The following is an 18631-nucleotide window of genomic DNA, read 5'->3' as shown; positions in this document are numbered from 1 at the left end:
TGCATTTTGTTTTAAAGAAAGGACAACGTTTTTTGCTAATGCACTGCACAACCAAAATTACTCTACTTGTTGTATCTGCTTGGCTGGGGAATTAGCCTACTATTTTATCAAGCTGGGTATTTTTCATACAACTTTTTAAATAACACACATTACCTGTCACTGTTGATGAAGCTGTCTAAGTCATCAGGGCAGTAACTATGGTCCCTATCATAGGCCTCATGATGGCGTGTCCTTTTTACAGAGGGAGACTGAGGTCTTGCCTGACAAGCTGTGAAAATAGCAAGTGAACAGTGAATTAAATTGTTTTTGGAGGTTGCTAAACTATTGCAATCACATTGCTGGAGATCTTATAGGTTCAACGATTGTCACCATCCCTTAATCATAAACATAGCTCGAGAAATAACGTTATCTCGTTTGGACGCTAATTCCATTAGAAACAAAAAACTTAAATGAACAGTAAAAGTTAAATATTTAACAGTAAAAATTCATACAGCCTAATTCATAGAGTAGGTGCTCTCACAATAATGTGATTTGTAATGCATACAAGGTAAAGTATTGGATTCTTCACACAACATACTAAAACATTGTCCCATTCCACTACATTTTCAAGCAAATATTATGCTTTACAGATTAAGACTGACTGGAACCGGATTGGATTAGATTCAGGCCGGTGAGGCCGTTACACTATGCAACCAACTGTGACATGTTTTGCTATGGCCCTGGGTTGGGTTGAGTTTGTTGCTGCTAATTAATAAACTGTTGCAGTCATACATGAGTTAGCTAGTACCACCATAGCTGCATCCAATATTTATCTGTGACCTAGACATGGGTTGCAGATCAGAGGCTAGTGACTGTTTCGTCTAAATTACACTAAATAAGACTGGCATGAAAATACGATGGCATTCCTAAAGTTGGCAAATAATTAGAAGGAAAAAACTTTGCCATATTATTTCGTCAAATTTACTTTAGAGAGATGGCAATGTTGCCATTAATGTAAACTCACCCCATTCCGTACAAATGTGCTTACCGCGACATTCAAACGAGGCTACAAAGAAAACTAATGGGACTGTAGCGACTGTGTTGACTTCAAAATCTGGGGTGTGAACTACGTTTCTATTCAAGCGTTGATCGACATGGTAATGGCTCTATAGTATTGGAGAAAAGTTGAAAAAACGGACCCTCCGGTACATCATGACGTGTCATGCCGTAACGTACAGCACGCATAAAGAAACTATTTCTGTCTTACAATCTCTCTCCACCAGGTGTATCACTTCTCTCATCGTTTAAAAAAGAAATGGACAGTGACAGGGGTAACGGGGGGATGCCTAGTCATTTTTTTGCGTCATCACTGTAAGCGATCATGACTCTCAAAGCCGCTGTTTACTTCGGAAGATCACTTTAGCACCGCCCTAAAAACACGATTCAAATTCGACACAAACCTTCAAATAGGTATGTAATGACACATTATATAAACTCTGTATAGTGTTTTATTTACATTTTAGAGGCGATAATGTGATAAATTGGACAGATCACGTGAAAAAAAAAGCCATTTTCCTACACATCTCTCCTTCTCACTATCACTTTTGCTTCCCCACCCGCCATTTTTAAAAAGACCCGACATAGCTCATTGCCACCTTGAATTATGCAGAAACAGGCAGCATGGAGGTCATGTCATTAATTTTGTCGGAAACGGGAGAAATTGTCCTTTACAATGGAATTGACATTACAGTTGATCTGGAAGTATTACGTTTTTGTGGCGCTAAAATAAGGTCAATTGTATGGACCAAGGCGATGTACGAAAGTGAGTGAGTTTACGTTACCGTTACCGGCAAAGTTCGTAAAAAATGGTTAGCATTGCTGATGTTTGCTAGCTAAAATAAAGTGTTTCCCTCAATCTTAGTTAGCTGGCTAACGTTCCACTGCATCTAAAGTCAATCTGGCAACATCACAATCATGACAAAAGGATTTCCTACTAATTAGTTGCCTTCTTTTGAAATAATATTGTGTTTCCAAGCCAAAACTGAGTTATATTGAGGTAGTTGGGTAGCTAGCTAGTTGGTTGCAAACCATAGCTATGCTAGTGATGATGGTAATAATTATTATCAAAATATACATACCATATACATAACCAACAGTCTATGGTCCAGCTACCGGTATACTCACCCACCTTGGCGACCAAAGAACTGCAACCACTTATTCCGCATGATGATCGGCTCCTTCGGCAGGGCATGCAAACCATAGTTGTTGGCAGTGCATCCTGCTGGAAGCATGCATTACATGGTCAATCCGAATAGGGATTTTCAGTCTCAAATGGCCGTGATCTCTTGATTGCATTGTTTGGGGGGCGATGAAACACAAGGTCCCATTCAATGAGGTGGATTTGCACGTGGAGCTTGGCAAAAGGGGGCATGATTTGTTGACATAATTGTAAAATCAAACCCAAACCCAACCTTAATTTACTCTTTGTTACGCATGGAGGTTTTGAACTCAATTTTAGACGAGACTCAAATAAAATATCCTATTTACACTTCGTCAAGTTTGAGACTATAATAAATGTTTCTGACTCATATAGACACAGGCCGTTTTCAAAGGTATTTGTTGGTTTTTATGGGTAGTCGCTCTTTAAGATTAACCAGCAGGTGTCTTGATGATAGAAAAATGCAGCAAGTCAGTGAATCCTGTGCCACATGCAAATACTGTTTTGATCCGTCCATAAATAATCTAGGCCTACATGCAACAGTATCTCTTGTACTTTTGAAAATGGTTTCACATGAGACCTATCATAAACTAGTTTTCTTTTGATTACAGTGAAAGTATTCATATCCCTTAATTAAAAAAAAATTATGATAAAACTTGATTTTTAAATTGATTAAATTAAGATTTTTTTTGTCATTAGCCTACACACAATACGCCATAATGAAAAATGTAGCATACGGGCCATAGTTCTGTATTTTGAAATGTACATACATTAACTTGATTGCTGACATGCAAACCATTTTGGGACTGTATCAACAATGGACTAATGAAACAAATACCAAAAGATCGTTGTCTTGTCTTAAAAGTAGAAAATGACCCGACAGACACTATGTTTAACAGCAGAGAAAACCTCCTAAATGATATTCAACTTGAAACTTGAAATTCAATGCATTTTCCTAGACTGACCCCAACATTAGAAAAAGTGAAACATCGCCTTTGTTCATATTTCCATGAAAGCTGTACACCATCAGGGTACAAAGGTTGTCTTAGGGTCATTTTTGACCTGGCTGTTATAAAATCATTTACACCACAAAAACCACAGACACACACACACACACACACACACAATGAGAAATTGAGATTGTGTGCTACTGATTGAACTCACATAAAACTAAAACTTTCTTGTGCATGTGCAGCATCTCCCCTCCACGACCCCACACATGACTCAAGTTCACAGACAAAATAAAAACAATTTCAGACAAAATAAGCATTTCTTGAAAGCATTGTTTACTAATGGGGAATGCAGTCAGAGGCTATAAAAGTGCTGCAGATGACAGTGCCTACAGTTCTCTCTTTGCTGAAGCCATGAGTGCACGTTTCAGTGGCCAACAGGTCATAGATAAAAACAAAATCAGATGTCCAGGAGAAGCAAGAATGTGGTCCTCCTGAGCACACTGCACAAAATGGCTGTGATCAGTGATCGTGAGGACAGGAAACCAGCCATCATCCTGGACTACAACCACAACAAACGAGGCTTGGACAACCTGGACAAGGCGATTAGAACTTACAGCTGCAGGAGGATGACTGGTCGTCTTCCATAACATTATTGATGTGTCCTCATACAATGCCTTCATGATATGGAACAATATCAACCCTACCTGTATGCCTGATAAGCATTACAAGAGGGTGTTCCTGGAGCAGCTGGGAAAGGCACTTGTAACCACACACATTCAAAGAAGGGAGCGCCTCCCCTGCACAGCAGCCTCTGCAGCGCTTGTGAAAGCTGTTCAGGGGGCTGAATCTTGTCCAGATCCACCTGAGGTTGCAGCTGTGGTAGGCAAGAGGAGGAGATGCCAATTCTACCTCCCAAAGGAGGACTGTAAAACATGTAAGAAATACATCTGCATACTGTCCTATATGTGCTAATTAAAGTTGATTGATTTATGTTCTTCACGTTTTTGTTTTATATCAATGATCTTATTCTTATTTATTGTTTATACATCTATTTGGGTGGGGACAATGGTTAAAAAAAATGGGAGAACACTGGTATTTTGTAGTTGAATTCCTCATTGTACAGTATATAAGAATATATCACTATGTTGCCAAAAAAGTTCCAGACTTATTGTTTCCCTTCAATAAAATGCATTCTAAACTACTTTCTGCACATGTTTAATACTTTCTTAGGCTCTACAAGTGCTATCTCTTGCTAAAAAAATGCATGTTTACACCTATGCAGTACATTTAGCATTAATAATAATAATAAACCTCTACTTTAGTAAAGAAAACAATTATGACAGGTGTGTTGTAAGAAAAAGGAGTGGTGTCCACTGATTAAATGCAGTCTTTCTGCATTGTGAAGAGGGTAAACCCAGTAATTCAAAGTTTGTTATGAATGACAGGTTGTTTATTCATGCAAAATAGAATTAGGATTTCAAATTCAATTAAGCTGCTTTATTTTAGACGTTTAGTGAAGGTGGGTCAATTTTTACCCTTAAGACAAGGGGAGTATACAGAATGATAAGACTACACAAGGGTTAACATATTTTATGGGCTAAATCATGGTCACACAGTGTTTCTTGGTAGTCTTGCACAAATCTCTTTGTAACAAAAGTATACACCTCACACACATAGTTATGGGCGTTTAAAAAAAGAAAGGGAAAGGGGGATACCTAGTCAGTTGTCCAACTGAATGTATTCAACTGAAATGTGTCTTCCACACTTATCCCAACCTCTCTGAATCAGAAAAACACTTGTACCATATAAGATATAGAGTTAAAAATCGATTCAATTTTCAGTTTGCATCCTAATATTTAGATATAGACACAGGATTTTAGTCCTTAAAAAATATATGATGAAATTATGAAAAGTATTAATAACAGTTCCACCCATGAGGCCACTAGAGGGCGATTTGGTTATTTGACTTTTCTGGTATAAATTGTTAATATGGGCCAAGAATTGTCAGGTCAATGATGATTAGCAGTTGGTCAGGGTCTTGATTTGAGAGATTATGTAAATTATCCCAGCAACAAAAGGGTTTAGATGATATTATACAGTCTCCTTCTTACCTATATCGTGTGGTTTTCTGCTCCCAAAGCTAAACATAAGGTTTTAATTGATATTATTTGGTTTCCTTTCTTACCTATATTGTGTGGTTTTCTGCCATAGGGTCCACTATACACTCCCAAGGCCAAGCATTCACGGTCTGTCAGTTCACACCTTGAGCTCTGAACAAAGAGCCAGCCTAGAGAGAAGAAGACAAATAATAACAAGAACTGTAGGATAATTAGAAAAACTAACAACCATTACAACTTAAAAGTTCAGTCCAAGTACAAACACGGTGGAGTATAGAACAACCACTCCGACTCAAACATTTGATTGAGGATCAGGTTGAAATGAAATACATATATATGTTTGCGTTGAGTCATCTTTACCATTTTGGGTTTCAGTGATTATAATTCATAGCAGTAAGGTTTCATCTGCTTCTCAAACAAATATACTACAACCCCCTTAAACCAGGGTGTAGGAGGAAGGACAGATTACTTTGGTTTATAAATTATTGAAATAGCACACAGCAGGGGTATTTACGCAATGCCACAGTTCCCTAATGACATTATGATCTCAGAAATGCTTTTTTTCTCTATCCAAATCTTCTTAATCCCTGTTTCACAGAAACTGTGTTGTAATAAGATGACTGTAATGAAGAGTCATTTTTGTTTGCTAGTTTCTTTGTTTCTTTGTTTGCATGTGTGTGTGTATCTTCATCCCTCTTTTAGGATTAAGTAGGACAGGAAAGGTGGTACAACAGGTATAATTCATTATTAAATGCCCACACCAGCAGAAATCCACTTTTTCGACCTGGCCAAAGATGTTGAACAAAAATGTACACCAATAGATCATAATTTTAGTAAAAGTATGATATATTTGGCCTTGAAGTGGGACATTTGTGGAAATCTGTGTCTATGCCGTGTCTTTTCCTATGAGATGACGTGCAAATTGTTTTCAGCCTTCGTTTTGTTTCAGGGCTGGGTTTTATTTTAATGTTACCACCCGCAAGCATGGCATTGTTTATTAATCAGAAGCAGCTGCATAGTTCTTCCTCTTCACAATTTAGCTGAGTCAAACAGCCTTGCATTCCATTGGCTGCCTGAGCCATGTAGCAAATCAAAATAAAGTATGTTTTTGCAACTCCACTTTTTTTTTACCAGAAAATGATCATAATCCATTGGCTCATTTGTCTATTTTAACTTTTTTTTATCTAGTCTGTATTATATACACTACATGACCAAAAGTATGAGGACATATCCTCGTCGAACATCTCATTCCAAAATCATGGGCATTAATATGGAGTTGGTACCCCTTTGCTGCTAAAACAGCCTCCACTCTTCTGGGAAGGCTTTCCACTAGATGTTGGAACATTGCCTTGGGGAATTGCTTCCATTCAGCCACGAGCATTAGTGAGGTTGGGCACTGATGTTGGGCGATTAGGACTGGCTTGCAGTCTGCTTTCCAATTAATCCCAAAGGTGTTCGATGGGGTTGAGGTCAGGGCTATGGTGCAAGCCAATCAAGTCATTCCACAACAATCTCAACAAACCATTTTGGAGGTTGGAGTAATAACATGTTCTACTAAGACATTGGCTCAAATCTAGGTTGTGCCTTTTGATTTCGAGAAAATTAACAACTAAGGAATTATTTTTTACTTCTCTCATTGACTTCTCAAACCCCAGCCTTGTCTGGTTGGCCTGTTTCTCAAGTGTTCTCTAGCGATGTTGCACCTCTGGGTTTAGAAACTCTGGTAACGGTATTGAATTCTGGGTAATCCACAGCAGATCTATAGAGAATTGTTGTGGGTGAGTTGAAACTTGAATGGTCCTTGGATAGAAATGCTCATAAAATGGACACAAAATCCATTTTTTGTGTCATACATTTGCAATATATGTTATTAGTAACTACTGTTGTTTATTTGGCGTTGCCCCTTTGTAACTAAAAAATGTATCTTCTTTAGGTGTGCTGTTAATATCCTTTCGACCGAACAAAGGAGGCATATATACTGTGCCAGACAATATTACAGTACATGAGATATGAGCAAATTAAGCTCTATTATAGAGTTAGGAAGCAAGCCTGATGAACCAAACCACTGATCTTTCTGATCATAACAACAGATTTCATCACTGCTGCAGACAAATTGAATATGATCTTTCCAGGATTACTTTTCATCAGTTAGAACTCAGACAAATTTAGTCGATGTGATTTGTTCACCGGACGTGCTACCAGTCCCAGGCCTGCTGTTTTCAACTCTCTAGAGACAGCAGGAGCGGTAGAGATACTCTTAATGATCGACTATAAAAATCTAACTGATATTTACTCCTGAGGTGCTGACTTGCTGCACCCTCGACAACTACTGTGATTATTATTATTTGACCATGCTGGTAATTTATGAACATTTGAACATCTTGGCCATGTTCTGTTATAATCTCCACCCGGCACAGCCAGAAGAGGACTGGCCACCCCTCATAGCCTGGTTCCTCTCTAGGTTTCTTCCTAGGTTTTGGCCTTTCTAAGGAGTTTTTCCTAGCCACCATGCTTCTACACCTGCATTGCTTGCTGTTTGGGGTTTTAGGCTGGGTTTCTGTAGAGCACTTTGAGATATCAGCTGATGTAAGAAGGGCTATATAAATACATTTGATTTGATTCCATTTCATTCCCACCAATTGAGATTCTGCCCCTTTTTTTATTATCCACTACCGTTCAAAAGTTCTGGGTCATTTTTGAAAGATAAGCACATTTTCTGTCCATTAAAATAACATCAAATTGATCAGAAATACAGTGTAGACATGGTTAATGTTGTAAATTACTATCATAGCTGGAAACAGCTATGGAATATCTACATAGGCGTATGGAGGCCCATCATCAGCAACCATCACTCCTGTGTTCCAATGGCACGTTGTGTTAGCTAATCCAAGTTCATCATTTTAAACGGCTAATTGATCATTAGAAAACCCTTTTGGAATTACGTTAGCACAGCTGAAAACTGTTGTTCTGCAATAAAACTGGCCTCAGACTAGTTGAGTATCTGGAGCATCAGCATTTGTGGGTTCGATTACTGGCTCAAATTGGCCAGAAACAAATAACTTTCTTCTGAAACTCGTCAGTCTATTCTTGTTCTGAGAAATTAAGGCTATTCCATGCGAGAAATTGCCAAGAAACTGAAGATCCCGTACAACGCTGTGTACTACTCCCTTCACAGAACAGCGCAAACTGTCTCTAACTAGAATCAAGAGAGGAATGGGAGTCCCCGGTGCACAACTGAGCAAGAGGACAAGTACATTAGAGTGTCTAGTTTGAGAAACAGACGCCTCACAAGTCTTCAACTGGCAGCTTCATTAAATAGTACCCACAAAACACCAGTTTCAATGTCAACAGTGACGAGGCGAGTCCGTGATGCTGGCCTTCTCCGGACACTGACCTTCTTGGAACACAGGAGGGATGGTTGCTGATAATGGGCCTCTGTATGCCTATGTAGATATTCCATAAAAAATCAGCCATTTCCAGCTACAATAGTCATTTACAACATTAACAATGTCTACACTGTATTTCCGATCAATTTGATGTTATTTTAATGGACAAAATGTGCTTTTCTTTAAAAAACAAGGACATTTCTAAGTGACCCCAAACGTTTGAAAGGTAGTGTACATTTTTTGCCCTTACCAGTGAATAGAATAAAGTTGGATTTTTCAATATTTAAAGATCATTTGATTATCTGGACCCATTCAGAAAATTTGCCCATTCCTCATTTGGCTTCATTAATTAGTGAATCAAAATACTATCAAATTGGTATGGTAGAAGACACAGCAGCAAGGTCATTGATATAGATTAGGAATAACAAAAGTCCTATTATCCATTAGGATATCCTGACCCTGGTAGATGCACAGCTGTCTGCATAAACACATTGTTCTTTATCAGAAACATAACTATATAGCCAATTACATATTACATCATGATTACATAATCATGAAAACCATAATATTTCAATATAGAAAGTAATATTTCATGATCAACCATGTCAAACGCTTTGAATAAATCTCAAAAGATGCCAAGAGCATATTGATTGTTGTTCAGGGCTGTAGATTTTATCCACAAGTTGTAAAAGAGACATATCTGTGGAGAAATTTTTACAAAAACCATATAGGTGCTCATACAGAATACAGTGTTGATTTGAATGTTTCAACATTGTCTTATAGACATATTTTTCTGGGATTTTAGAAAACATGGTAGTACATATATTGTGCAATAGTTTCTAAAATATCTTGTTTTTCCAGATTTATAGAGGGGGATAAGTTGGCAATTTTCAAACCATACCAGTTTGTATTGATTTGGTGAAGATATACAGTACCAGTTAAAAGTTTGGACACACCTACTCATTCAAGGGTTTTTCTTTATTTGTACTATTTTCTACATTGTATAATAATAGTGAAGACATCAAAACTATGAAATAACACATATGGAATCATGTAGTAAATAAAAAAGTGTTAAAGACATCAAAATATAATATTTGAGATTCGTCAAAGTAGCCACCCTTTGCCTTGATGACAGCTTTGCACACTCTTGGCATTCTCTCAACCAGCTTCACCTGGAATGCTTTTTGAACAGTCTTGAAAGAGTTCCCACATACGCTGAGCACTTATTGGCTGCTTTTCCTTCACTCTGCGGTCCAACTCATCCTACACCATCTCAAATGGGCTGAGGTCGGGTGATTGAGGAGGCCAGGTCATCTGATGCAGCACTCCATCACTCTCCTTCTTGGTCAGATAGAGACCATGTTTTTATGCGGCTTTATTAATTCAATGAAATATTTTTATTTTACATTGTTTGCAAACTGATATGTGACACGTATTAATGCCAAAATATTTTACAAAGCAGGCATGCCCAAAAACAATGTTTATTTCTTGGGGGCTAAAAATGTGGTGCTCAAAACAGCTGGGGCTCTGCCACTGGTTGACTTTATATTATTTAAGGATTCTTGGAATTTAAGGATTCTTGGAATTTTAAGCAGGTGAGTAAATTTGTTCAAGACCCAGTTGCACAGGGTGGGGTTCAGATCCAGGGCCCCAAGCTTAATGATGAACTTGGAGGCTACTATGGTGTTGAATGCTGAGCTATAGTCAATGACCAGCTTTCTTACATAGGTATTCCTCTTGTCCAGATGGTATAGGGTAGGGTGCAGTGCGATGGCGATTGCATCGTCTGTGGATCTATTGGGGCAGTTAGCAAATTGAAGTTGGTCTAGGGTGTCAGGTAAGGTAGAGATGATATGATCCTTAAATGTCTTACTCATGTTGGCCAAGGAGAAGGAGAGGCCACAGTCCTTGGTAGTGGGCCGCTTCGGTGGCACTGTGTTATCCTCAAAGCGAGCAAAGAAGGTGTTGAGTCCGGAAGCATGAGATCGCAAACACAACCCACAAACACACACAAGCAACATCACACACTTGATCACACACTTGATCACACATGCACGATAAATAGAGAAAAGCGGAGAACTTGCTCACTGTATGGATGCTGGCTGCACTTTACTAAACTAGAGTGAGATAACCAATTGGCAAGTTAGTGCTGTGGATACAAGCAGTATGCAGGGCAGTAAGCCAAAACACTGGTAAAAGCTGCCTGAGACATTGATATGAGCATTGCTTACACACGGGTAAGAGTGTGACATCGAGTCACTTTTCAGGTTAATTTTATATATTTTGTATCCTGAAATGGATGAAGTTTATATTCTGTTGTACACATGAGATAACATTTGAAAACTATTTTTATTATAGTAAATTAGGAATTATTACAAAATTGTTAAATCCACAACATTTAGATTTTCTTTGTGTTCATATATTATACACCAGATCTATGGAGAATCGTTGTTGGAGTCCTGTTAATATCCCTTTGACGACAGAACATTCATCTATACTGTGCATCATGAGCAAAATCATTGTAGCCTATCATTTCATTTTTTATGTTATTCTATTAGGATCCCCATTAGCTATTCCTGAAGCAGCAGCTACTCTTCCAAGGGTCCACACCTAACATAAAACATTACAAAATACAGAACATCAATAGAACATCACTTCCCTGTGAGAACCATGAGCACGGGCTGCCTTGGCTTTGCTGTACTGCAGCCGAAGTCTGCCAGCAGCCTACCTACAAAAGGTTGCACCGTGTATATTACCATGTAGAAAAATGCATCTATATCCCACACCTTTCAATAGTTATCCATATTACCGGAGCTTCATCTTTTTAACTATTTATATGGCGGTTGCAATTTATGGAAGATGCCAAAACTTTACTCAATACATGTCAAAGTCAAAGAAGCTTTCACTAAATGCTTATGACAAATCCAGATTCAGAACCAGCCATAGCCTAGCCAGCAGGCTAATCTCTAGAATACGGTGTATAAAAAATAAATGCAACAACAACAGACAAGGTTAGCAAGCTAGCGTTGGCATGCTAACTACATTGACAGCTGTCAGTGCCCCATTTGTTGATTCTCCAGTCCAAGTGGAAATAATTTTTCGGGCGTGGAACTTTAAGCCATTATAAATCTTCGGAAAACTTGTTGTCATGCCTACTCCCGCTCCCTCTCTCCAGCGCTCAACTTCACCGGTCTACTAACCACAGGCTCTGGCAACCATTATTACGCACACGTTCTCCCCATCATTACACACACCTGGACATCATCACCTTTATTACCTTACCTTTATTTAGCACTCAGTAGCCTGTCATCAGGTAATATTGGTTTGTTTTCATGTTCAGTACGCATCTCCTATTTCGCTCATTTGCATTGCATCATCGTTATTAAACTCTCCTTCAGCATATACGAGACAGAATATTACCTCGCAATATGGAAGCAGTAGAGGAAAAATAACATCTTCCAGACACTCAAGAAACCGGGTCATCTACTTCACCAACACCACGACCAGCTGGCACAACTGGATACAGCCATGGAGGAGGTCCTCTGCGTTCTACACAGCCTCGACACCACCAGAGAGGGTCTCCATATTCCTATCAGAGGGCCTACTACCATATGTCGTCACAATGAGCCAGTCCCCCAGCCTACCCAGCTGTCCGCCTTGGTCAGTGATGCCCGACTGTCCGTTCCATAGAAGTATGACGGTACTCCAACGAAATGCTGTTGCTTCCTACACCAGTGCTCCCTCTATTTCGCACATCAGAGGGGAGCCCCCACCACTGAAAGGTTACCACAGTAATTTCCCTGCTGACCGGGCGGGCGTTCAAGGGGACTAATGCCGTCTGGGAAAGAGGAGGAGCTGGGTTCCTATGAGAGGGCAGAGAGGGAGGTGAGCAACTTCTCCAACTCCAGCAGGGTGCCCAGACTGCTGGGGAGTACGCCCTCACCTTTTTGTGGCAACCTCCAGGGGATGGAATGAGTCGGCGCTCCGTGCAAAGAGGTCAAGACGGAGTTGGCATATCGGGATGCCAACCTATCCTTGGACGCACTCATCGCAATGGCCATCCGTCTGGATAACCTTCTTCGGGAGTGCCGGTGACCACCTTGCCACTCGCCTCCCTCTTTGGTTGCTGATAATGGGCCTATGTAGATACTCCTGTACGCCTATGTATATACTCCATAAAAATCTGCCATTTCCAGCTACAATAGTCATTTACAACATTAACAGTGTCTACACTGTATTTATGATCAATTTGATGTTATTTTAATGGAAAAAACAAGGACATTCTAAGTGGCCACAAAGTTTTGAACGGTAGTGTAGATGTGGACATTCGCCAGGCTCTGGAGAGGGAACCCCCTTCTGCTACCTAACCTGAAGAACGCATCTACGTCCCCATGGGGGTAAAAGATTGACTGTCGACCTGGGCACACACATACAGTGAGATATCTTTTGTTTGAGGCATGGTTCACATCAGGCAATGCTTCTTGTGAATAGCAAACAAAAGATTTTTGAGTGTTTTCTTTGGGGCAGGGCAGCTCTAACCAAAATCTCCAAACTCGTTTCATTGATTCGACTCCAGGTTAGTTGACTCCTGACTCAAATTAGCTTTTGGAGAAGCCATTAGCTTAGGGGTTCACATACCTTTTTCAACCTATACTGTGAATGTTTAAAATATGTAATAAATATAGACAAGAAAAATACAATAATTTGTGTGTTATTAGTTTAAGCACACTGTGTTTGTCTATTGTTGTGACTTAGATGAATATTTATGCAGATCCAGGTAATTCTAAAGGGTTCACATACTTTTTTCCCCACTGTACATCGCCACTGGACACCCAGGTATCAACCGCACTATCCAATCCCTCTCCGGTAAGTACTGGTGGCCCACCTTGGCCCAGGATGTGCTCAATCCAAATCTCCCCAGCACGCTCCAGCAGGGAAACTACTTCCCCTTCCCGTGCCTCAGCTGCCTTGGTCCCATCTGTCCATAGACTTTGTTAATGATCTCCCCCGTCTGATGGTTTCACCACTGTTATGGTTGTTGTGGACAGATTCTCCAGATCCTGCCATTTTATCCCTCGCTCTTATCCCCCTACCGCTTTCCAGGTTGCTGAGGCACTGTTCTAGCAGGTCTTCCGGCACTATGGCCTTCCAGAGGACACTGTCTCCGACCGTGGCCCCCAATTAATGTTGCGGGTATGGAGAGCCTTCACGGAGTAGCTGGGGGTCACGGCCAGCCTCACATCTGGGTACCGGCCTTAGTCCAATGGGCAGGTGGAGAGGACCAACCAGGAGTTTGGGAGGTTCCTAAGGAGTTACTGCCAGGACCGATAGGGGGAGTGGGCCCGGTTCCAGTCTGGGCGGATTACGCCAAGAACTCATTTCATCACTCCTCCATCGGGCTGACTCCCTTCCAGTGTGTCCTGGGTTATCAGCCAGCCCTGGCTCCATGGACTCCAAGCCAGACCAGGGCCCTGCAGTCGACAAGAGGTCCGCTGTCAGAAGGATCAGGTGGACCGCCACCGCAGTGAGGCTTCCGTTTTCCATCCTGGTGATCCCATCTGGCTCTCCACTAGGAATCTCCAGCTTGCCCTGCCAGAAGCTGAGCCCCCATTCTGTGGGGCCCTTCATGGTCTTGAGGGTCAATGACGTAACTTACTGTTTACAACTCCCCACAAACGACCATATCTCACCCTCTTTTCATGTTTCCCTTCTCCGGCCGGTGGTTCCTGATCCCCTGGCTGATGCTGTACTCCGCGACACCCCTCCGCCTCCCCTGGACATCGATAGGACCCCTGCCTATGCTGTCAGTTTCCTACTGGACCCCTGATGTTGTGAGGGTTGGCTCCAGTACCTGGTGGATTGGGAGGGGTGCAGCCAGAGGAGTGCTGTTGGGTTCTTGCGGCCGGCGACCGACATCCCAACGTTGTCTGTGATTTCCATCTCCCCAGTCCGGACTGGCCCGGTCCTCGCCCTTGGAGCCGTCCTTCCGGCCGGCGTCGTCCTGTGGATGTCACGCCTACTCACGCTCCCGCTCTTCGGCACTCGACATCACTGGTCTACTAACCACTTGCAAACATTATTACACACATCAGCTCCCCATTATTATGCACACCTGGACCTCATCATCGCCTTGACTCAACAGGCAGTATTGGTTTGTTTTCCAGTTCAGTATGCATCTCCTGTTTTATTAATTTGCCTTGCATCATTGTTATTCAAATCTCCCTCTGCACCTGCTTCCTGACTCCCTGCGTATACAATACATTTGTCATAAGCATAAGCATAACGTCTTAATATCATCTTATAATGATCCTGACTGAATTATTATTCTTTTTTTTTTACATCCGGCAAATTCAAATGTGGACGTCGAAGCCAGTTCCACTGCCTCCCCCCCATTCTTCCCCTCTAGATTTAGACCTTGAACACCAGGTGGGTGTGATTAATCATCAGGTAAAACTAAACCAGCAGTATACCGGACCTCATAGGGTAAGATTTGAATAGTCCTGTCCTACATGATGTCGATTTTAAGAAACTAATAATAACACATTACAAAGGCTCTTACATGGTTATAACAAATAATAATGCATTACACCTTTCTGCATGAAGTGTTACCAAAAAGGTATTGGGTGTCCACATTAATTACTACATTGGCTATTGAAAGTAGTTAGCTTTACTCACTCTACCCTGATATAAAATACAGTATATAGCCTACTTTATTACTCCCTTTGCGTAGATTCATTGTCATGGTTTCCACTCTCCCTCTCTTTCTCATTAGTTTCAATAGGTTCAAGTGTTAATGTCATATGCACGAATACAGTGAAATGCCTTTCTTAAAAGCTATAACCCAACAATGCAATAATCATTATCAAAGTAGCACTAAAAATAACATAAGGGCAATCAAAAACACACGAGAATTAAAAACAAGAAACAAGAACACGAGAAATTAAGAAGCGCTCTCTTTGTCTCCTGTTATACATGAAATCAATCGCCCTATCCTCGCTTTTCTCACATACACACAAGAGACTCGTGATCCACCTCACTCTCTCAGTGCAGATCCACCCATCTCTGACTCTGTGACACATGAACCAGGAAAGATTAATTGGTTATTCTCTTTCTCCCCCTCCATCTGTTTTAGACTCCCTCCCTCTCTCCTTGCAGAGTAGGCTGACTTGAGGATGGTCGTTGGCAGCACATTCTCATTGGTGCTATGAATTCTGTTGCAGATCTTTCTCCGCAATGTTTTCCTATCGTCCAAGGGACCTACAGAAGAAAGATCTAAGGCTCTATTCATGGGAGCCCCCTCGTAATCGGCTTGCTGTCAATCACACACCTTCACAACATCAACACCGAAGACAGTCAGCCCATCCAAGAGACCCAACGAATGTCGAGTAAACACTCCTTGCGTTGAATATTTAATGCCTTCATGAATGCTAAAATGTGACAAGTTAAAATTGATGAACATGATAAAATTCGGATCATTGTCTAAATTCAGACTTTAACAGATTTTGTAGTTTCTGGAAAAAACACAATCTGGGCGCTCTCCGATTGCAATAAGAGTTCATAATACAATCTTCGCTTATTGGAATGTGAAGGGATATCGACTCATAACAAAAGAGTCAATTAATGTCTCACTTTCATCAACCACCTTCATTAGGCTAATTCAATTTCCATTTGCAATCACATTCTATCAAAGGAACCAAACCACTATGTACATTTTTGTGGAAGATTAAGATCAATATTTTTGTGTAGACGGAGCTTTCTGACACTGCAATGGAGATCACAGCCCAGCACACCTATTTTACAGACTCAGTGTGCTCACCATGTTGATGGAGATTTTCATCGGGGAAACTGAGTCTGAGTAACAAACTGCACTGAGTTTAAAAAAAACAACAAATAGAAGTTTCTCAGCTTTCTGGTCATAGCAAAAACACTCTCATAATAGTCTGGTAGCCCTCCGTAACCTTGCCCAGGGTATTCAATAACCTTACAATGACCAGACTTTCGAGATTACGTTTCTTCTAGTATTGAGCAGAAATGGCACAGAGGTAGAGCTTTTTGACATGTCTTTTTTTATTTGAATGTTGAAAGTTCTCAAAATGTTTTCTGTACTGTCCAACTTCATCCACACTGTAAAACTTTACTTTTTTTTTTGTTTAGAACGTTGTCCAACTTCATCTACACGGTGCTGACTTCTCTACAAGTCGTTGTTCCATTACTACAGATGGATGGTGACATGACATAATTTCCCTTCAAGAAGACAAGGCTTGTCATTTACTACAGAGCAAGAAGTCCAAAGTCCTGCCTACCAAAAAACTTTGAAGTTTATACGCTGAGTGTACAAAACATTAGGAACACCTTCCTAATATTGAGTTGCAACCGTTTTGCCTTCAGAACAGTCTCAATTCGTCTGGGCATGTCCCATGTTGACTCCAATGCTTCCCCCAGTTGTGTCAGATTGGCTGGATGTCCTTTGGGTGGTGGACAATTTTTGATACACACGGGAAACTGCTGTGTGTGAAAAACCCATCAGCGATGCAGTTCTTGACACAGACCAGTGCGCCTGGCACCTACTACCATACCCTGTTCAAAGGCACTTAAATCTTTTGTTTTCCCCATTTACCCTCTAAATGGCACATAAACAATCCATGTCTCAGTTGTCTCAAATCCTTCTTTAACCTGTCTTCTACCCTTCATCTACACTAATTGAATTGGATTTAACAAGTGACATCAATAAGTTATCATAGCTTTGGTATCTGATTGGTATTATTTTTCCCTAACCCATCCGAAACTGGGTTGTGCCTTTTGATCAGATAATGTACAATATAGGGGAAATCCTTGACATTTCCAGGAATATTAATTAAGTCTGTTTATAAAATAAAGTATAAACAGTAAAATAAAGTATAGGCTTACGTGCACTACTCTAACACAGTCCACCCTGCCACCACAGACCTGGGATTCGAACCAACCTCACAACAAAAGCTTTTCCATAAACCACTGTCAACACACCACTACAATTATGGTCCAGGGTAGAGTGACAGTAGGCTACTTCACATCTCAGGAAGGTAAAGTCTCTGTGCAATACTAATTGAACCATCCATTTTATCGATGGTAATGGAATTAACACAGTCATGACACAAGCTGTTATCTAAGTTATTTGGTTGGCTATTGGTGTTGCCTGCAGTAAACAACAGTTCCATGACAGTGTAAAGTCAGTTGTTCGACAGGTCCAGGAATGGCTGAAGAATTGCAACATAACATAATTATTTTAGCAAAAATGTTTATTTTTAATTTACAATCTGTAGAATCTATGAGAATAGAAAGGTTCAGTACTTTTGTGAAGCATCACAGCATAGTTGAAAAATATATGGCAAATAGAAATCTAAAATGGATGATGTTAAGAGATCGATGGGAGGGGTTGAATGGAGCAGAAGGGTGGGACTAATAACCAATGTAAAGCATATGGGGTCTGTATGGGGTCTGTAAAATGTATATAGCTTCAGAAATGTTGTGAAATAGCACAGTTACAAATAGATATCAAACTGTATGGACATCAGAAATAGAGGAAGGCCAGGACTAAAAACAAACAAAATATAACTATTGTAAAATAGATTGTGTCTGTAAAATGTGTATAAGATGTATAAACTGAAGGTAGAAGCCTAAGTGTTATTGTTTATTAGTTTACTCCAATTGGGGGAAGGGGTTTGCTGGGAATAATAAAGGTATATAAAAAAGTATGTATATCTATATATATATATATATATATATATATATATATATATATATATATATATATATATATATATGTGTGTATATGTGTATATATGTGTATATGTATGCATATATGTATGTACGTGTATGTATATGGATATAATTTTTTACCAAAAAAAGATATGGGGATTGGAAATTATGCAGACAATTACATTGATGGAAGCAACAAAAAAAAGGTATGTTGTTCCAAGTTTCAATTACTGTTCATAACAT

At 40.2% G+C, this 18631-nt stretch overlaps 1 protein-coding gene across 1 annotated transcript in view; it reads right to left on the bottom strand.

The window, feature by feature from the left end:
* Positions 1–18631, bottom strand: part of LOC139383404 (leucine-rich repeat and fibronectin type-III domain-containing protein 2) — a 241115-nt gene that overhangs the window by 87048 nt on the left and 135436 nt on the right. Inside the window, exons 3-5 of the mRNA XM_071127944.1 lie at positions 5336–5437; positions 2164–2260; positions 154–268 (exon numbers count right to left, since the gene is read on the bottom strand). The gene's annotated coding sequence lies outside the window, so the exon portion shown is untranslated. The remainder of the gene's footprint in view (positions 1–153; positions 269–2163; positions 2261–5335; positions 5438–18631) is intronic.

Source organism: Oncorhynchus clarkii, chromosome 25, assembly GCF_045791955.1.
Source record: "Oncorhynchus clarkii lewisi isolate Uvic-CL-2024 chromosome 25, UVic_Ocla_1.0, whole genome shotgun sequence".
In the NCBI taxonomy this organism is placed as follows: domain Eukaryota; kingdom Metazoa; phylum Chordata; class Actinopteri; order Salmoniformes; family Salmonidae; genus Oncorhynchus; species Oncorhynchus clarkii.
Note: the sequence above shows the minus strand (reverse complement) of the source record. Positions and strands in the feature narration are given on the sequence as shown.